Source organism: Erinaceus europaeus, chromosome 21 (assembly GCF_950295315.1).
Source record: "Erinaceus europaeus chromosome 21, mEriEur2.1, whole genome shotgun sequence".
In the NCBI taxonomy this organism is placed as follows: Eukaryota; Metazoa; Chordata; class Mammalia; order Eulipotyphla; family Erinaceidae; genus Erinaceus; species Erinaceus europaeus.
Window position 1 is genome coordinate 11,419,457 of NC_080182.1, and position 21,942 is coordinate 11,441,398.

General features: G+C 47.0%; 1 long non-coding RNA gene across 3 annotated transcripts; it reads left to right on the top strand.

Annotated features, from left to right (window-relative positions):
* Positions 1–550: 550 nt before the first annotated feature.
* LOC132535278 (uncharacterized) lies at positions 551–17,712 on the top strand. 3 transcript variants are annotated; one of them, XR_009547050.1, is made up of 5 exons: positions 551–867; positions 6,833–6,883; positions 7,217–7,337; positions 15,753–16,092; positions 17,318–17,712. It is a non-coding gene; the product is annotated as an uncharacterized LOC132535278 (long non-coding RNA). The 3 variants fall into 3 exon arrangements; XR_009547052.1 differs by lacking the exons at positions 551–867; positions 6,833–6,883; positions 7,217–7,337 and adding an exon at positions 10,276–10,477; XR_009547051.1 differs by lacking the exons at positions 551–867; positions 6,833–6,883; positions 7,217–7,337 and adding an exon at positions 13,130–13,250.
* Positions 17,713–21,942: the final 4,230 nt, after the last annotated feature.

Consider the following 21,942-nt stretch of genomic DNA (forward strand, 5'->3'; position numbering starts at 1 on the left):
AAAGAGGGGGGGAAAGAAAGACACCTGCAACCCGCTTTACCACTTGTGAAGTGAGGAGCCGGAGCTCAAACTTGGATACTTGCTCAGGTCCAAGAGCTTCGTACTTTGTGTGATGAGCCTGGTGCTCTACTGCACGAGCTCCCATTTTTCCTGGTCTTTATTGGGGGAATTCATGGTTTACAATTGACAGTAAAATACAGTAATATGTGCAGTTATCATTTTTCCACGTAACAATCTAACACACCCACCAAATCCTATCTGCCATCATGTCCCAACACCTGAACCCAGTTCCCCACCCCAGAATCTTTTTCTTTGGTGTAATACACCAACTCCAGTCCAAGTGTCAAATGTCACTACATCAGGTCCATTTTTTGGTGATATAAAATAATTGAGTTTATCCCAGTGATCCCATGCACAATCACCAGACCCTCAGGGCAGCAGCCAGACATCAGTGTTCTGGGTAATCATTTGTGGCAATACAATCTTCTCTCTTAGCCTGTTGGCCAAGAAAAATCTCTCATATATCCAGACATTGCCCTAGAGTAGAAATCTTGTAACGAAGGAAGAACTGGAAAAGCAAACCTCATAGTGTCATTATTGAAATGAATGTGCCTGGCAGACAAACAGCAAATATTTGGCAAGCACAGAGGCAAAAGTCGTTATTGGAAATGAGTAGAATTTCCTATCACAAGTATCAGGAAGTCTGGGTTCAGAAAACTGCTTCAGCAAGGATGCTTTTTACTGCAAAGCAAGGGTTCTGTATCTGCTGTGATTTCTCTTCTCTTTGCCTCGCCCCCAAAGCAGCACGGCATCCAGGCTCTCCAAAGTCCAGATTCAAATGGAGGATCTCTTTTTCCACAAGTCTGGGTAAGTCTCTGTGCGTGAACATTACCACACATCTATTTATTGCTCATTTTATTTAAAGAGAAAGTAAGTTTGACAAGACACCCCTGTGTCAGGGGTGCAGTTGCACATCCCACAACATAACTGCCAGCAAACCTCTGTCGCCACTAAAATGACCCCTTCATCCCCGAAAGGGCTCAAAGCCCAAACCCCTGGGAGCCCCTCCACCACCACCCCTTTCTGTGTCTCCTTCAGCTGTGCTGACATTGACCACGGGGCTGTTAGTGTTTCCCCTTATTTTCCTTTGCTCTGTTCCTGAAATCCCACTTGTGAGGTCCTCTGGTATTTACCTTCTTCTGGCCTATTGCACTGAGCATGGTCCCCACTAGACCCTCCCCTGTGTGGCAAGAGACAAGATCTCCTGGCTGCTCACAGTGGTGTTCCGTTGTGTGCGTGTGTGTTTATAGAGAGCATTGAAGAATCTGATGAAGATGAAGTACCAGAGATACCAGATAGGAACAGTTCCTGAGTACGGGCTCAAGGGTGTAAGGCCCTGAGTTTTTGAGAGTGAAGGTGGGAGGTTTGATGACAGAAAGACAAAATCAAGTGTCTAAGGTTTCTTTTTTTTTTTTTCCCCTATGTTAGATGCATGTTAGGAAAAGGAGCTATGTTTTAGACCTTTCACTGTACAGAGGTATAATGATCTGTTTTGCTTTGGGACATTAAGGTAATCTTTCCCAGAGATAAGTATTGATGCTTGGCTATTTAAAAATCATGAAATACTTGATTATATTTCATTAACCATCCTGAGCAATGAATCAGAATGCTGTGAGGAGTGGGTTTCAACGTGTAATGAAAATACAGGAGACACATCTCTCTCACATGTGTTTGTCCCAGAAACAGTATATTCTGGGGATCTAGGTGTGAGAACCAGACCCAGCAGTCTGAGCGCTGGTGATTCTGGGCAGGTTTTAGATGCAGCTGTGGGAGCAGTGTGGGGATGATCCCTTTGTGTTGTTTTTTCTGGGGAAATCCAAATGCTTAACAAAGCTTCTCTAATAGGAAGAATGTCCTATTTGATGTTTAGATATAGTCAGAAACCAGGCTCCTCTTAAACCCCACTGCAGGGTCCTGGGGACAATGTTATCAGGCTTTTAACTGTGAGTATATGTTTACTATTTTCTATGCTGTTGTAACAACATAGAAAGTAACAATCCTGGCATTTGGTCAGGATTCTTGTAAAAGTTAAGTCCAGAGCTAAAGTGACTGGTCCTCAGCAATGGGCCTTCCCCATGAAAATAAGGATGAGACTAGTGAGGGAGCAAGAGAGACTGAGAAATGGTGTGTAGATTTCCTTCTCTGAGTTGACTCAGGGGTCATTGTTGCAAAATGTTGGTTGACCTATACTTTACACAATGTTGGATCAGTATGGTGGAGTCCTGAGACTTAAGAAACACCAACACACCATATTAATAGTAGAAAAGCATAAATGTGAACCCAGGCATATGTCCCTGAGTCTGATTCTCTGAGCTGCCGGCTGCACTTAGCACACTGACAAGGCTGCCCCTGACCATGGGGTCAGTAGGGGCCTTCCAGGTTGTGGAAACTCTCAGTGTGATTCTGGAAATGCCTGAGTCCACAGTGAGCCTCAGCTCTCCATCATTCCCCAGGGGGCTTCCTGCTCACACTGCCTGAGGAAGCCATCACCATATTACTAGTGTGACAGCTCCTAGAAGACCCAGGGATTCTGGTCACCTTCTAGATGGGATAGATGAGGGGCACCGCATAGAAACACCTGTGACATCACATGCTGTCACACCTAACACCAGCTCATTACAGTTGATATTTTGCTAGCTGTTTGTATGAGCACCACGAGCAGAAGAAATGCCCCAGTACTGAAAGGCATGTCCTAGCACAGATGGGGACCCGCAGGACCATTTGTTGCTCAGCTGGGGTCAGCCCCTCATTGCAGTGCTCGTGTGTAGCTGTAGGACCCAGACTCTGTGCACACACAAGGTAGACAGTGTGGGTGCTCAGGCCACTCCACAGCTCTCCTGAGCTCCCCCCTCATGGGCTGCCCTCTGCTGGCACAGAGGGGCTGTAACACAGTGACTGCAGAGAGGAGCCAAAGCAGAGGATGCACCTGAATGTGGGCATATGTGTGATAATGGCTGCTGGCATTACTTTAGAGCATGAGAGTCACCAACAAGGATTGGCTTATACAAACACTGAATACTGAATGTGAAATAGGGTGTTACACTGGCTTGTAGCAACTGGATTCTTCCCTGGACTTTATCTCAGAGGTAAAATCTGAGGACAGTTGTGATGAAAGTACTGACAGCATATGTGGCTGCCCTGGGGCAGAAGGGCTTGCAGAAGTCAAACAGATGGAGCCATTGCCTGGGCTTGCAGACACCGCTGGGCCTCTTGTCATTTGAATGCTTCCACATATTCCTATCCCATGTGTCTCTGCTGCCCCAGCATCTCTGCTACTCAGTCACATCACTTGAACTAAAAAACAAGGGTCTGTCCTCTCATTTCTTTCCTCCTCTCTTTGTGTTTCTCCCATAAGAAGCTTAGTAGTCAGTTGTGTGCTTTTCACCCACCGCAACCACATCTCATAGTTGTGGTGTGTCCCTGTCTGCACTAGCTTCCTCATTCACTTGTGTCTTTAAGATTGTGTTCTGAGGAGAACATTGCTGAAGAGATTCCAGGTAGGGGCAGCTTCTGAGGTTGGCCCCAAGGGAAGTAGGCTGATGGGTTATAGTTACTATTTCTGACACAAGGGCTGAGCCAATATGACAGAATGAGAAGGGAAATAGAAGTGGGGGGGTCATTGTGTTTTCATATTTTCAGACTGTAACTCACATGTGGTTTGCAGGCAGCTCTGGCAACCTTGGCTACCTCAGATTTCTCATAGTTGTACCTGGTTCCTGTTACCAGAGGTTCTGTTGACACCTTCTTCACCAAGATGCTCTTGCTGATAATATCTGGCCCTGCCAGTCATGCTGCTTCAGCCCAGGCACCCTCAGGCCTGTCACTCAAATCTGAGGTCCTACAAGACTGGCAAAGTGACCTTGGTGGCTGGCTGGGAAGCCAGGGCCAGCTCCTTCCTTGACCCAGCCTGGTTTCCCATCACCAGAGTCCCCCAGCTCACCTCATCCACTCAGTCTTCATCCATTGTATGACATCCCCCCCGGCCACCCCCATTGTCTCTGCAGAAGACGCCCCCATCCTCCTAATCATTGTAGGCCTTCCCTCCCTGAGTGTGTCCCCTCCCTCACTTCTGGATATTGCTCCTGCTCTAGAATCCCCCCCCTCATTAATAGTCGGCAAACCAGGGGCAGTTGCCTTCATTCATCAGGGGATATGTTCCCATCTCCCTTCCCTGCCCCGTCTATACCCCCTGTCTGATTTAGGGAATCCCTCCTCCCTCTGAAAGCAGTGTCCTCTCCCACCTTCCTAGTTTTCTGTGGCGACCCCCTGTAAGTCACCTGTCTTGTGTGGGGATTGGGAATTTCTCCTGCTGCTGAGACTGGGTTTTAATCCTGACTCCAGTTTTCCAGCAGGTGGAGACAGAATGGCTTTGCAATGGCTAAACATCAAAGACACCCCTGGTCCCCATGTTTCCTTTCGTTTCCCCTCCCCATTCTCCATGCAGAGGAATAGAATATGCCCATGATACTTTTTTTTTTTTCCCTCTGAAGCACATGCACCTGTATCCATGTCACTTAATGAGCTGCTCTGGTTCTCTCACCACCCCCCACCTCTGGTCTTCCCAGTGTCCACAAGAGACCAGGAATCACTGCAGAGGGCAGTGCACTGTGGAGTCATACACGCAGGACCACAGGAGTCCTGGTTTTTCTTTTTAACTGCACAGTGCATGGGCCTGGGGCCTTGGGATACAGAATCCTCGCATCAGATATCAGAGTTACTTTCTGTAATGTTTACACTGGCTCTGGGATTTTCCCTTCAGGACGCTTTCAGTAAGTGATGGGGTGTTCTTCAGATCCCAGACACTGACAGAGGGGCCAGAGGAGGATACAGGATTCAGGGTCTCTTCCATGCACTGGTCTGCCCCTCCCTATAGCTCCACTCCCCTGAACCCAGATGTAAACACCAGCCCAAGCATCTCGCCATTTTTTTTCTCTCTGGTCAATAGCTTCTCTGCATGTGGGGTTCACAGACAAATAAGAGACTTCTGAAGGCCTCTTACATACTACTGTCTCCCAGGAGGAGGATATTGGAGCCCAGAGGATGGGTGACTTGACCAAGGCTTGGTGAGCACAGGTGTGAGCGGCCAAGCTTCCACTCCAAGCCCTAGGCCTCCTGTGTCACACAACTCTGCCCTGTCTCTGACCTTCAGGCCTCAGTTACCTATCTTGGCCTCTAGAGACAAAAGGGCACCTGAGAGATGATTGTGTTGACACAAGTTCAGATGGGGTTCTTGGCTTTTGGGGTACACACAAAGCCAGGCCCTCCCTGGAAGGTCAGATAAGCACCTTCAGGAGAGATGTGTGAGGTCTTTATTACTCAAGAGAGACTTCTCATCTATCTCCCTTGGACACCAGGCCCTGTGTCTGTGCTGCTCTGCCACTCCCTGAACAGCAGATCCTTGTTTTTTCTTTAATTGTAGAAAGTGTGAGGAGGAAACTCGAAGACTAGATACCACAGCTCCATCCCACAGTTGTGGAGCCTTCCCTGTGTGGTGACCCCATGTGGTGCCAGGTGCAAGGAACCCAGGTCCTTGTGCATGGTGAAGAGTGCCTTCTGTGGGGTGAGCTGTCTCCCAGCCCCCAGTTCTCTGACCCGTCAAGGTGCAAATTAATCCCCGTCCCTTTTTTCTTCTTCTATAACTCGCCCTGGAGGGGAGGTAAGGATCACAGCCCAGGAGACCCTCACCCAGTGTTCTGTGCCCCCTGGAGCCGATACAGTGAATTTACCCTCAGACAGCCAGGAAAGAAAGGATGGTGGTGCTGCTAAAGGTGAAAAACTCAGCCAGTAGGGCCGGAAAAATAGTTCATTTGGATAGTGTGCTGCTTTGCCATGTGAGCAACCCAAATTCAAGCCTAGCCCCCAGAGCATGGAAGGAAGCTTTGGTGCTGTGGTCTCTCCTCACCTCTCTTCTCCCTCTCCCTTTTCCTGCCCCCCCCCTCCTGCTCTCACCCTCTCTGCCTTTGTGTGTCTCTCATATACAAAAACATAAAGTTTTCATATTCTCTGAGATAGCATGTAGAGGAATTATGCCCCTGGTAATCAATGCACAGTGTGTATAAGCATCTTTTCTTACTCTGGGAACTAAACATGATCTTTTCAGTGACATCTGTGTCTCCCTGAGCAGTTCTTGCATGCATTACTCTGGATCTATTTGGGCAGAAATCCCTGAAATGAAATTCAGTGCCCATGACTCTGGGTTTCATATTCATCCACCTGTCATGGAAGCAATCTGGAGGCTCCCTCTCTCACTTTCACTTGCACTGGAAACACAGTTCTGCTGTGAGCCGGGAGCTGAGTGTGAATTAGACCCTCTCTGTGTACACAGGGGAGGGGGAGCCCCTGCATGTTCAGAGCTGGTGTGGACTGAAGGGCTCTCCCAGGCCGGGTCACACAAGTATTTCCTCTGAGCCTCTCGCTGGCTGTGTGCCGTGCTCCACCAGGAGCACTGAGGTGGGCTGCACACCCTGGAGCAAAGTGTTCCCCTCCACCCTTCCCTCCTCCTCCCCACCTGCAGGGGCTCAGAGCTGGCTGCTCTTGCTCCATTGAGAGTCACATGCTCAGGGCACCCCAACTGCAGGGCAGCAGGATGTATATAGAGGCCATTGGCTCTCATCTCTCTGACCTGGTCTCCAGGAACTGTCCACCCTCAGTGTTGTGAGAAGTTCCCCAGGTCACCTGCTCACTCCAGGCTCAGAACAGTGACTTCGTATGTGGAATTGGGTTTATGTCACCTTACGTAGCTACAGAGCTGACCATAACTGTGTCCTCCTAGAATAAGAAGGCAGAGGAGACAGAGGAGGACAAGGACTCCCTTCTTTCCAAGGTAAGGTCAACTCTCACTGACAGAGGTAGTGCTTTCCTGGTTTCTGTCTCAGCATAGTGTAGACATGAACACCTGGCCATGTGTATCAGAGACGTTTGGTAGTTTAGTTGGGAATGTTGTGTATCTCCAATGCATATTGGTTCAAGTGTGCATTAAAACCTGGCATTATCTGTTTATAATCCCTAGTGGGGGGGATTGGTTCCCAGTATCAACATTTCCTTATATAAAATGAATTCTGAAATTATGAAATAGGAGATTCTCTTTTTCAGGACGATGTTGAACATTTTCTGTAAGTGATGCTCATGTATCCTTTAGGGAAACTATTTATTTCAGAATTGGCAATGGACTGTGATCCGATGGTCAGTCTATCCTCCCAGCTCCTTCACAGGACTTATACATCATTTCCAGCAATGAAGGAGGAGTTACATCATCGTTGTCCTCATCTGACTTTGAGGTGAGCTCACCTCTCTGCCTGAGATAGAAGTGTTGCTTGAATTCACTTTTTTTTTTTTTGCCTCCAGGGTTATTGCTGGGGCTCAGTGCCTGCACCATGAACCCACTGCTCTTGGAGGCCATTTTTCCCCCCTTTGTTGCCGTTGTTGTAGCCTTGCTGTGGTTATTATTGTTATTGTTGATGTCCTTCATTGTTGGTTAGGACAGAAAGAAATGGAGAGAGGAGGGGAAGACAGAGAAGAGGAGAGAAAGACAGATACCTGCAGACCTGTTTCACCTCCTGCAAAGCGACTCACCTGCAGGTGGGGAGCGGGGCTGGAACCGGGATCCTCATGCCGGTCCTTGCGCTTTGCACCATGTGCGCTCAACCCACTGCACTACCACCCGACCCCCTTGAATCCACTTTTAAATTGAGCGTACGTCTAAAAACATGACTGTGCACCATCACACACTAAATAGATGGTGAATGGTGTCTGCTGGCTGGTGATAGTGGAAGATGGTAGCTAACGCTGTGAACTGTTCTGCTTGAAAGGCTCTTTCCTGTAGGATGAAAGTCTAGTGCCCTTGATCAGTGGACTGGAGACAAGCACCCTCTGGAGAAAGCTGTGCCTTTCCCTAGGCTGTGCTCTTGTTTGGGACCCTTTGCCTTTCTTTGTGTGAGACAGTCACCAGGGGACTAACACAGGACACAGAATGTGCTGAAGCTCACAGTGTTTTCTGTTCTGCCATTTCAGGTGGCCCCCAGGCCTCAAACTGTCAATATTCTGGGATCATGCCTTCTGTGGACAGGATCAGAGCTGAGACAGGTGGGACATCCTCAGTGCCTTCACTCTGGAGACCCAGCCTGCATCCAGGTCTCTCATGTGAACTGTGATTGGGGAGGAGAGGGGATAGCCGATTTCCTAAGGGAAATGATGTCCCTGCCTGCCAATTCATGGAGACATATGCTTTCTTAGGTTGTTTGCATCGTAGGTGAACATTTATTTATTGAATCTGTAGTTAGTGTAGACAAATTTGTTTGTGTACATAGACACAAAGAAAGCAGCTGGGCAGTGGCACACCCATGAGGCACACATAGTACAAAGCACAAGGACCCTCACAAGGATCTGAGTTCAAGTCCCCACTCCCCACCTGCAGGGGGAAGCTTCACAAGCAGTGAAGCAGGCCTGCAGATTTGTCTCTTTCCCTTTCAGCTTTCCCTCCCCTCTCAATTTCTCTCTGTCCTGTCCGATCAAATGGAAAAAATGGTGCATTGGATGCATAGTTTTGGCTCTAAGCCCCAGTGATAACCCTGGAGGAGGGGCGGAGAAGGGAGAAGACGAAGAAGAGGGGGGAGGAAGGAGGAGGAGAAAAACAATGAGGCAGAAAGAGATGAGCAGTGAGAGAGCACTGAAGTGATCATGTAGAGACGGTTGATTCCTCCGTGGGTTTCCTCTCACCCTCTGTAGTTTCCCTCTACCCAGCCCTCAGCCCGCCCCCATCACAGGGCACAGCTTTGCTGCACTAGCTGGCACCATCCTCACCACACTCCTCTCTGGAGGGCTGGATAGTCTAGTGGCCCTTCTCACAGGGATGGAATGCAGACAGTGGAGAAGACCCTGACCGTCTCTTGGAGTGAAAAGTGAGGCCTCAAGGTGACTGATAGTCTGCAGTAGTGTATCTAAATATTTAAAAATATGTTGGGTCTATCATGAGACAAAAGCAAAACAAACAAAAAAGTTTTTTAATTGTAAACAAGAATGTCTTCTCACAACTCTGTATAATTGTAACATACAAATTTACCTAAGTTATGTGATGTTCAGTGTAATTATCTAATAATATCAAATAGCATTGTTTTTCTTTGCTTTGTTTTGCTATTTTTCATGCTTATGTGAGCTCTTTCAAGTCTGCATTTTCTAGAATTCTGAAGCATGCTTGTAATTCACTTGACCACATGTATGAAATGTTTTCCCGTATTTGGCTTCACTGGGTTGGCTTTGAGTGGTTCTTGAGTCCTATGGCTCAAGTCTTGAATTTGTAGCTCAAAGTCAATTTGCTGTTTTCCTTTTTATAAATAGTGAATGTCCTGTGTGCTATTGCACAGGATTTGAATATTTTAAATCTCCTGCACCTTCCAATAGGAGATATGTTTTGCTATTATTAATGACAAACATGGATCCTCCTGGATTGTGTTTCTACCTATATTTTCTGACTTGGAAGTTCAACCGAATTTAAGTAACTCAAACATATTTGCAGATGCTGGCAAGTTTGGGTGAGATAATGGTTGATACATTTTGTAGTAGAACAGGCTTAAGTTATCTTCACAAGTTGAAACAATTAGCATTAGATGAGGAATACAAAGACCAGATATTTTAAAATTTCCCTGGCCTGTATCCACTTGACACAATAACTCAACCATGTTACGGCACAGAAGCATCCATAGACATTACACGAGTGGGTGGGGCCATACACCAATGCCACTTCATACACAAAGGTTCCTGGAGGAGGAGACCTAGTTAGCATCCTGACTGCAGAGGCTATGGGTGGAAGGGGTTGTAGTCTGTGGAGACTGGGTTTGGGTGAGGAAGGAGTGAGTAGGAGGGGGGCACCATGCAGCCACTGCCCTGCTCTCAGCCAGGCTTCTGTCCTGCTGCCAGATCTCTGCTGAGATACATCTTTAGCCAGTGAGAGAGCAGGGACTGACAGCCTTTTTTGTTCACCACCCAGCTCCAGCCCAGCCAGCCCCTTTCCCAAGTCATATCAGCTGCTCATCATCCACAGACGCTCACTTGAAACTGAAGCTGCTTTGCTGTGAAAGTGTCTGCTGGCAGTTGGTCTGCACCGGTCTTGAGTTCTGATGCAGTTAGGGACCTAACAGCCAGTGCTCACCCCTCCCCCCACCCTCTGTGATCCTCTGTGACTGTCGGAGTCTGGGCATTAGTTTTGTTGTGGTTGTGTTTTCCAAGTTTCTTTGCTTTATTCCACGTGTGACCAAAACTGTCTGCTAGTGGTCATTCATGTCTCATTTCATTTAGCATAGTCACATCCAGTACCATCCATTTGGTCCCGAACAACACAATCTTGTTGTAAATGACCAAGTTCATTCTGTTGAATCTTTGTCCCAAAATTTCTTTATGCAGTCAGCTGTTGGTGGGCATTTAGGTTATTTCCATATCTCAGCTATTTGCATAGTGAACAGTATGGATAAGGACATCTGAACTGTGGGGAGCACAAAGCCTCACTAGTGAATGAGTGTATTTACTTGGTAAAGTTTGTGAGTGGTAATGCAGGATCACAAGGTAATTCCATTTTTATTCTTAAAGACTATTCAGGGAATCGGGCAGTAGCACCGCGGGTTAAGTGCAGGTGGCACAAAACACACGACCGGTGGAAGGATCCCAGTTCAAGCTCCCAGCTCCCCACCTACAGGAGAGTCGCTTCACAGGCGGTGAAGCAGATCTGCAGGTGTCTGTCTTTTGCTCCCTCTCTCTGTCTTCCCTTCCTCTTTCCATTTCTCTCTGTCCTATCCAACAATGACAACAATAAAACAACAAGGACAACAAAAGGGAAAAAATAAATAATAAAAAAAAGACTATTCGGGAGTCGGGCAGCAGCGCAGTGGGTTATGCGCATGTGGCGCAAAGCACAGGGACCGACTTAAGGATCCCGGTTCGAGCCCCCAGCTCCCCACCTGCAGGGGAGTTGCTTCACAAGCGGTGAAGCAGGTCTGCAAGTGTCTGTCTGTCTCTCCCCCCTCTATCTTCTCCTACTCTCTCTGTCCTGTCCACCAACGACAATATCAGTAACAACAACAATCATAACTACAACAATAAATCAACAAGGGCAACAAAAGGGAATAAGTAAATATTTAAAAAAGACTATTCATACCTTTTTCCACTGGGTGTGAGCCATTTTGCATTCTTACCAAGAGTGTACCAGAATTTCTTTTTTCCCAAATCCTTGTCAGCATTTATGCTCAATCTTTTTGACATAGAGCATTCTCACTGGTATGTGGTAGTATTTCAGCATCAGTTTGTTTGCATTTCTCTAATAGTAAGTGAGATGGAGCATTTTTCATGGATATGTGGGTCATTCTTATGAAGGGTAAGCATTTTGTAATTTCCTTAGTGTATCTTATATAGAGAATGCAAACATCTAACAAAAAATGATAATAAACATTTGTAGTCTAAGACCAGTTGTGGTTATCAAATAGGAAGGAAGGGTGCTGACTGGGCAGTGGCATACCTGGTTAAGCGCACATCACCGTGCGAAAGGACCTGGGTTCTAGGTCCTGCTCTCCACCTGCAGGGGTGATGCTTCATGAGTGCTGAAGCAGGACAATAGGTGCCCGTCTTTTTTTTTTTAAGTATTTATTTATTTATTCCCTTTTGTTGCCCTTGTTGTTGTAGTTATGATTGGTGTTCTTGTTGTTGGATAGGACAGAGAGAAATGGAGAGAGGAGGGGAAGACAGAGAGGGGGAGAGAAAGACAGACACCTGCAGACCTGCTTCACTGCTTGTGAAGAGACTCCCCTGCAGGTGGGGAGCTGGGGGCCTGAACCGGGATCCTCACGCCAATTCTTGTGCTTTGCGCCACGTGCGCTTAACCCGCTGCGCTACCGCCCGACTCCCAGGTGCCCGTCTTTTTATGTCCCTCTCTATCTCTACTTACCTCTCAATTTCTCTCTGTTGTATAAATAAAATGGAAAGAAAAAAAAGTGAGGAAATCTGGGGGGTAGGAGGCGGGGCATCAGGACAAAGGGGGACACATGTCCACTTTCAGTTTCACACCTGAAATAACATGTGTCGTAATACAATAATACTTAAGCCCAAAGTATTAGTTACAATAATAAAATGATCCTTATATGTAGGGCTGATGTCATGTGTGTTCTTTAGTGTGAAAATGGTTTGGTGTTCCTTAGGAGAGACTGTCCATGTGTTTGGTAAATTTTGTTCAGGTAGTTTAAATGCTGTTGGAGATCGGGTGGTGGGAATTGTGTGGAACTGTACCCCTCTTATCCTATGGTTTTGTTAATGTCTCTTTTATTAAATAAAAAAATGCTGTTGGGCTGTTACTTTAAAGTTAGGAACTTAATAATATATTAAAGAGTGTGTATTATGTATTTATTAGTTAATGTAAATATTTATGACAAGTTGAGATCTCTAGATTCCACATGTGAGTGTCTTTCATCTTTTTTTCTTATTTGCTAAGCATAATCACCTCTGGTTCCATCCATGTTACCTCAAAAGACACAATATCATCTTTTCTGATTGCAGAGCAGTATTCCATGGAATATATATCCTATAACTTCTTTAGCCGGGCATTTAAGCTATCTCCAAGGTTTTTTTGTTTTTTGTTTTGTTTTGTTTTACCTCCGGGGTTATCACTGGGACTCAGTGCCTGCACTATGAATCCATTGCTCCTGGAGGCCATTTTTTTCCCATTTTTGTTGCCCTTGCTGTTATTGTTATTGCTGCTATTGTTGTTGGATAGGAAAGAGAGAAATTGAGATGGGGGGGAAGACAGTGGGGAGAGAAAGATAGACACCTGCAGACCTGCATAACTGCTTGTGAAGTGACCCCACATGCAGGTGGGGAGCCGGGGGCTCAAACCAGGTTCCTTATGCCGGTCCTTGCACTTTGTGCCATGTGAGCTTAGCCCGTTGTGCTACCACTAGCCTCCTCTCCAATCTTTGGCTATTGTGAACAGTGCAGCTAGGAACATGGGGTGCATGTGGCCCTTCTATTCAGTGTCCATTTGTCCACCGGATAAATGCGTAAGGGTGTAACTGCTGGATCACAAGGTTGTTTAAGGACTCTCCACGCAGTCTTCCAAAGAGGCTGCACCAGTTCATACTCTCACCAGCAGTACAGCAGAGCCCCTTTTACTCTGCAACCTGTCATTCCTGGTTTGCTGATGGAAGCCACTCTCTCAGGTGTGAGACTGTATCTTAGTATAGTTTTTATTACTTTTTTATTTATAAAATGGAAATGTTGGCAATACTATAGGATAAGAGGGGTGCATTTCCACACATTGCCCACCCCCAGAGCTCCATATCCAATCGCCTCCCTTGATAGCTTCCCTGTTCTTTATCCCATTGGGAGTATGGACCCAGGATCATTGTGAGTTGCAGAAGATGGGAGTTCTGGCTTCTGTAATCGCTTCTCCATTGAATATGGGAGGTGATAGGTCAGTTCATACTCTCAGCCTGTCTCTCTCCCTAGTGGGGCAGGGATCTGGAGAGGTGGGGCTCCCAGACACATGGTGGGGTCTTCTGCCCGAGGAAGTCGGGTTGGCATCATGGAAAGAAAAAGAGTTAAGATACAATGCAGAACAAATTGTTGACTAATCATGAACCTAAAGGCATGAATATTGCAGATGAAGATTTGGGGGTCTTCCTTTTGGGAGAAGGTAGTAGGTCTATTTTAGGTATATTCCAGAGGCCCCATGGATTTACTTGTCTTTTGCCTGAGCCTGACATCTAATATGCAGGTGGACCCAGGTTATTGTCTAGAGAGATGGTGTCATAATGTAGTTTTTATTTGTATTTCTCTAATGATAAGTTAAGTGGAGCATTTATTTTTGTGTCTGTGGACAATGTGTATCTTTTCTTTAGAAAAATGTCTGCTTAGTTCTTTGTCCCACTCTTTTATTGGGTTGCTTTTGCTCCTTTTGTAGATCTGCACCAATTCTGTACAGATGCTGGTATCAATCATTTATCAGATGTGTGATGTACAAATGTCTTCTCCCATTTACTGAGTTGCCTGGTTATCTTTCATTAAACTTTGAATTGGTTTTCTGAATTCATTTTTTTCCTTATTTTTTCTTTATTGTGGGATTAATTGTTTACAGTCAGCAGTGAAATATAATAGTTTTCACATACATAAAATTTCCACAAAATAATACAACCCCCACTAGGTCCTCTTCTGCCATCATGTTCCAGGACCTGAATCCTTCCCTCATCCCCACCCCCACCCCAGAATCATTTACTTTGGTGCAATACACCAACTTAAGTTCAAGTTCTGGTTAGTGTTTTCCCTTCTGATCTTGTTTTTCAACTTTTGTCTATATGAGATCATCCCACATTCATCCTTTTAAATCTGACTTATCTCACTTAACATGATTTCTTCAAGCCCCATCCAAGATGGGGTAAAGAAGATGAATTCACCATTTTTAATTTTTTAATAGCTGAGTAGTATTCCATTGTGTATATATGCCACAACTTACTCAGCCACTGATCTGTTGTTGGGTACCTGGATTGCTTCCAGATTTTAGCTGTTACAAATTGTGCTGCTGTGAACATAGGTATATACAAATCTTTTCGGATGAGTATGTTTGGCTCCTTAGGATATACCCCTAGAAGAGGAATTGCAGGATCTTTGGGTAGGTCCACTTCTAGCCTTCTGAGAGTTCTCCAGACTGCTCTCCACAGGGTATGGACCAATATACATTCCCACCAGCAGTGCAGGAGGGTTCCTTTGTCCCCACAGCCTCTCCAGAATTTGATACTGCTACCTCTTCTCATGTATGACATTCTCACAGGAGTGAAGAAGTATCTGATTGTTGTCTTTATTTGCATTTATCTCACAGTCAATGACTTGGAGCACTTTTTAATGTTTATTAGTCTTTTGGATCTCATCTATGGAGAGTATTCAGTTCATATCCTTTTGAATGGGGTCATTTATTTTATTAGCCTTTAGGATTTCATCTATGGAGAATATTATGTTCATATCCTGTTGAATGGGATCATTTGTTGTTGAGTTTGGTAAGCTCTTATATATGTTGGTTATTTGTCTCATCTGATGATTGGCATGTAAAGATCTTGTCCCATTCTGTGAGGGGTCTCTTTGTTAGGGTGGTGGTTTCTTTTGCTGTGCAGAAACTTTTTAACTTGATAGTCCCATTCGTTAATTTTTATTTTGTCTTCTTTGTTAATAGATTCTATTCCTTGAAGATGTCTTTAAGATTTATATGGAAAAGAGTTCTGCCAATATTTTCCTCTGAAGTATTTGATAGTTTCTGGTCTAACATTCAAGTCTTTGATTCATTTGGAATTTACTTTTGTGTTTGATGAAATATAGTGGTTCACTTTCATTATTCTGCACATTTCAACCCAATTTTTTCAATATCATCTCTTTTTTTTTCAATTGTGGGTGTAGATAGCATGATGGTTATGCAAAGTGAATCTCATGCCAGAGACTCTAAAGTCCTGGCTTCAACCCCCATTCCACCAAAATCCAGAGCTCAGCAGTGCTCTAGTAAAAAAAAAAAGTTAATTAAGAAAGTTTTTTAATTGTTATAATTTTTATTTATAAAATGAAAATATTGACAAGACCATAGGATAAGAGGGGCACATTTATTTACACACAAGTCCCACCACCAGAACTCCCTATCCAATCCCCTCCCTTGATAGTTTTCTTATTCTTTATCCTTCTAGGAGTATGGACCCAGGATCATTACGGGGTGCAGAAGGTGGAAGATCTAGCTTCTGTAATTGCTTCTGAATAAGGGCATTGGCAGGTTGATCCATACCTCTCCATACCGATCCACAGCCTCTCTTTCCCTGGTGGGGCAGGACTCTGGGGAAACAGGGCTCCAAGACACATTGGTCGGGTCACCTGCTCAGGGAAGTCCCGTTGACATCACGTTGGCATCAGGAACCTGGTGGCTGAAAAAGAATTAAGATATAAAGCAGAACAGACTGTTGACTGAGCATGAACCTGAAGGCAAGATTATTGCAGAGGAAGATTTGGTGGTCTCTGTTTTGGAGAAATCTAGTAGGTCTATTTTAGGTATATTCCAAGGGGCCCATGAGTTTACTAGTTTTTGCCTGAGCCTGACATCTGATATGCAAGTGGACCCAAGTTGCTGACTGTAGAAATGGTGTCATAGTTGTAAGAAAGACTAGAAAGCTGGATCAGGGAAGAGAGTAACTCCCAAATATGGGAAAAGCATACAAATATTGTTGACTGTTAACCCCATCAATTTGATCTGGGGCCCATATTCAGCACAGGAGCCTATGTAACCTCTGCATCCAGGTAGACCTGAGCTCACATTCTGTGCTTATGGCTAGGAGCATTCCAGGCTGCACTAATTTTAGGACTAATCTTCCTTGGGTAGTAGGTAGAGTAAGTTATCCAACCTCCCTTCGAAGAATGGAACAGTCCCTACCATTGTTGATCCACATTGAGGGCAAGGTCCTATAGGGGCCTACAAAGGGGTCCATTATGTTGTTCCTGATGGAGATGACCAGTGACAGTGGCTAGAGGGATCTCTTAGAGGTCTAGACCCATCATGTCTGTGTGGGAACCCCAGGGCTCCCAGGCATGAGGTGGCCTGGTAGTGACTAGAGAGTCATCATTATAGTATGCCAGTCTCTTGCCCTTATTCAGCTTATGTAGTCCTTATTTCAGTGTCTGATAAGGTTAGCTTTGGAGTGATAGAGGGAAGTGCTAATAGGAAGTAGGTGCAGAGGGTATCTAGGTCTAAGTAGAAACAATTCCATTAGTTATGCTATGGTATCTTTTTCGGTTTTTCTACTTGCTTCATTTACTGACTCACTGCAGACTATTGTGCACTTTTGCTTTAAGGTATATATTTTGCCCTAATTTATGGATACATGCCCTTAACTCATGGGCCTGGGCTGCTGAGACTCCACCTTGGGTGGGAGGGAGTCTGCTGCAGCCAATGCCCCCCAGCCTTGCCAAAGGACCTTCCTTGGTCCTGGGTGTGGACCTGCAAATCAAGGAGCAGGCCAGCTGGCAGCGAGCAAGTGGCACAGAGGTGACCTGACCGCATCCAGGGTGTGTGGGGCAGGTGGGCAGGTGTAGATGGGGCGCGCTGAGCTCTTGCCCCAGAGGGTAGCAGCCTCTAGGATCCCTCAGTTTCAGTAGTCCAGGGCCAACTGCCCTTGGGTCCATTGCTCCAGTCCTGCCAGGCTGACACTCTGGCTCCTGATTGCCATGTCTTCAGCCTTTTTTTTTTATTTCCTTACCCATCCAGGTCTACAGGGAGGGTCTACAGGAAGGGGGATCCCTGGCCGCTGCTCCTTTTGTGTTCGTTCATCAAGGGAGAAGTGCATCTTCAGCACCAACAGTATCTCCCCCGCCCGGTCCCCAAATGGCCAAGGATACATCCCTCCTGGAGGATGTGGACACTGTGACCTGCACGTGAGAAAGAGGGGGACGTGCCAGGAAGACTGGCCAAGTAAGTGAATTCCTCAGACACTTAAAAGATGTCTTTTGCTTGGATGGGGATGGGTGGTGGTGGAGAACACAGGTCCAAGAAGAATGACAGCGGACCTAGTGGCAAATGTTATGCTTGTAAAAATGTTTGTATTTACTATCGAATGTAAAACATTAATTCCCCAATAAAGAAAATAACAAGTAAGTAAATAAATATAATAAACTTAATTGAAAAAAAACCAACAAGGTGTCTTTGCCCTTCCTGGATATGGGGTGCTGTGAGGATCTGAACAGGTACAGCAATGTCCTGAGCGGGCCCTTGAAGTGTTGGGATATTTCACTTACTTTCTTTTTTTAATTTTTTATTATCTCTATTTATTTATTGCATGGAGACAGTCAGAAATCACGAGGGAAGGGACGGTTAGAGAGGGTGAGAGACAGAGAGACATTTTCAGCACAGCTGCACCACTTGTAAAGCTTTCACCCTGCCGGTGGGGACTAGGGTCTTGAACCCAGGTCCTCGTGCACTTAAGTACTCGTAACGTGAGTACTTAACCAGGTGTGGCACCGCCTGGTTCCCTGAATGTGACATTTCTTTAGCAATGAAAAGAAATTCTCTTGGCTAGGTAAGAAAGAAAAAAAATGAATAAAAGTACATTTACATTTACTCAGTGGAAACACACAGGCACGTATATGTGTATATTACCTGTATTTTTTGTTTTTGTATTTATGTATTTTTATTTATTTATTTATTTATTGCGTTCAGGGTTATTGCCAGGGATCGGTGCCTTCACCACGAGTCCACTGCTCCTGCAGACCATTTTTTCCCCTTTTGCTGTCCTTGTTGCTTGATCATTGTTGTGGTTATTACTATTGTTGTTGTTGTTGTTGTTACTGTCATTCCATAGGACAGAGAGAAAGGCAGTGAGGAAGGGAAAGACAGAGAGAGGAAAGTAAGATAGACCCCCTGCAGATCTGCTTCACCCCCTGTGAAGCAACTCCCCTGCAGGTGGGGATCCAGGGGCTCGAACCCGGAACCTTCTGCCTGTCCCTTCGTTTGGGGCCACAGTCTCTTAGCTCTCTGAGATACTGCCCCACCCCCGTATTTATTTTTTACAGCAATATGACCTGTCTATTTTTGAATCGTCATTATCCTGAGGATCAGTCCTGGAAATAGTGTCATGAGATGACACAGGGGGATCTCTGGTATCAGAGAGCTCCCGATACAGCAGCTGGGGCTCTGGAGCCATGGCAGGAGTGCCTTCCCATCCACCATCTCCACCATCCACAGAGTCTGCCTGCCTGCATCTTGGTCCAGCTCCCTCCCAAAGAGATTTTTCCCTTTTTTCACTGAGAAACAGGCATCAGACAGGAGAGCAAGCCTTTTTTTTTTTTTTTTTTTAACCTAGTAAATCACCAGCTTCTGGGAAGTACAGGATTTGAACCTGAAAACTCTGTCTGTCTGTCTCCGAGTCCACAGGCAGAGCCACTACTCCAGCCAGACCTTGTGCTCAGGGTGGGGTGTTTTCACCAGTCATAGGCCTATACAGCATACTGGGCCTGCACAGCATACTGGGGGGTGGGCAGCCTGAGACCCAAATGTTACATTGTAGATTGTTTGGAGTTCCTGCTCGCCAGAACATTGGACTGACAACTCCCTCCCCTACACCAAGAGAAAAAGAATCCTCACTTCCTTAGTGCAAATGGAGTGGTGCTCCCGTGGGCTTGCTCCCATGGGCTGCTCAAGCCCAGGTGTGTCGGGGGGGAGGGGCCATGGCAGGGGTTGGAAAGGGGGGTGAGGGGCAGAGGGAGACTGTATGGGGGGCAGGCTGCAGGCAGGGGAGTCCATGAGTGTGTGCAGGGCTGTGTGTGTGTGGTGGCAGGGGTTTAGGGCAGGTCCCCCTTCTGGATGGTGAGATGGCAGCTGGACTGGCCCAGGGCCCCCAGGGCTGGAGGGCAGTAACAGGCTGGCAGGAAAGTCGCGCAGGGAGGCACACAGTAGATGACAGTTGGGGAGCTGGGGGACAGGGGGCAAGGGGAAAGGGGGTATCCTTGGGGAGGGGGCTGGACTGGAGAGTGGGTGGAGCTGGAGGCAGGCAGGTCCCAAGAATCAGGGACTGACATGTCCGGATACTTGCACCCACCCACTCGACAGCAGCTGCAGCAGCCGGATCAGCAGCCCTGGCTTGCTTAGGCCAAGGGCCCCGTGAGAATACCCTCGGAAAAGGAGCAAGGGGGAGAGGAGGAGAGGGAGGAGGGCAGCTGTCAGCTGTCAACAGGGCTAACGGGGCCTATTGGGGCCTCCACTATAGAGACCTGTGTCCAGGCGGCCACCCGCCAAACCCGGGGCAGCTCAGGGTACCCAGACACCTGGGGGTGTCTCTGGGGCGGGGGCTGTCAGTCAGTCAGTCAGTCTGTCTGTCAGTGCACATGGTTGGACAGGGTGCTGGTTGCCCTTGGCCTAAGCCCCGGGCTGTGAGATGCCGGCCCGCCCCTGTACACGCCCCCACCCCGCCCCTTGCCCCTGAGCCCTGCCCACCAGTGCCGGCTTTGGCCTGGGGCTCTGTCTCTGTTGGCTGGCCACCCCTCAGGTCAAGTTCGGGGTGGGGGGTCATAGCTGCCACCTCCACTGCCGTAGGGGTCAACTGCATGGGCGGGGTCCCCGTGGCCTAGCAACCGCGCCAGCCCTCTGTGATGCCCCCCAGGATTCTGTGCGCAGGCGCACTGGCACTGGGCAGCCCAACTGTCCCGCCACTAGGGAGGGTGGCAGCGCCTTGACCCCTGGGCTCTGGCACAGACAGATGGAAGGACGGGAGGACAGTGCTGACCAACGATGGACCGCGGAGCTGGTAGCCGAGAGAGGAAAGGAGGAGGTGTGCCCGGGAGCCAGGGAGCCCTGGCCACAGCTGACTATATACCTGCCCGCCTTCCTGGCTGCCTGGCTGCCTACCACTGTCGAGGTGTGCTGGGAAATTGCTGGGCTAGCTTCGCGGGCATGAGAGAGGTGACCATGGACTCATGGCTGAGGGGGACGCATTTCAGTCTTTATTGAGGGGGAATGCAGTGTGATCTAGCTATCTCTAATCACAATGTTGCCCTATATATCTCCTGAGGCGGAAGTGTCAGATCAGAAGAGGATGTACGTAGGATAGGGGGTGGGGAGAAGGAAAAAGCGCGAACCAGTGGGGATTAAACCAGGGCCGGCAAAACAATGATGATGTAAATAGACCACAGCGTCAGTCAAGCAATGCAACAGAAGGGGTCTTAGAAGCAGAATTTAGAAGCAGACCAACAGGGATTGAACTGGTAGAATGAAGGGCAAGGCTGGTTCTTGTTATTGGGCCAGCAAGCAGAAATTGCATCAAAGTTTCCAAGCTGTGCACAGTGCCTGGGGTCAGGGTGGAGGTCAACCCAGCAGGAAGCCTTAAAGGGGGTTGATTACATTACAGCTATTGACTCAGGAAGCTCTGTGCTGCCCCCCTCATATATATATATATATATATATATATATATATATATATATATATTTACATATATATACATGTATGTCTCTGGTGTCTCAGGAGGTCTGTCAGTGCACAGGGCCTTGGATGGTGATGTCTGAGTTCCTTTGACCTTTATCTGAGCAAGAAATGCTCTGAATCTCTCTGTTTCTCTCTCCCCCCACCCCCCACCAGGGTGGTGTGTGGTTGTGATAAATAATATCTTGAAAATGTTACATCCTCTATTGATGCTATTTGAAAAAAATCAGAGAGACACAGAGAGAGACGAGAGAGAGAGAGAGAGAGAGAGAGAAATATCACATTGGCTTGGGTTGTTCAGTGCTAGGAAAGTGGAAAATCTGTACAGCAGGAGCAGAGTTGTGGGCAGCACAAGGGGACTTGCGTCAAGGTCTCCTCGTTGGCCAGGGAGCTGGAGAGTTTGTATTTGCCATGACGCACAGGAAGTCACTCTTTTTTTCTACAGGGGAAAAACAGGTTTGTGTATTTAGCCAAGTAAGTCAAGAGAGGGGGTCACAGCAGTTGAGCCTGAGAAGGGCAGGCCATGGAACTGGGGCTCTCAGGTATCAACATCAGTGTCCTGCATTGCGCCATGTGTCAGGCTGTTCTATTCAGGGACTGAATCAACAGTCTGTGGGCTCCTGTTGAAAGAAGCACTTGGGGGCTGGAGAGAAAGCTTAATGGTTATGTAAAAAGCTTTCATGCCTGAGGTTCCAAGACTTCAGGCTGAATCCCCGGCTGGCTCTCCAGCATCAGTCTGAGCCGACACTGCTCTGCTCTCACTCTCTCCTGTATAGATACATGTGATATAAGTATGGTTCTTTGTTTCACCAGAGCCCTGCTCAGCCCTGAGTCATGATGTTGCAGGACCCTCAGAGCTTCAGGTATGAGAGTCTCTTTGCATCAGCATTATGTTATTTTCCCCTACCCATCTCCCTCTCTC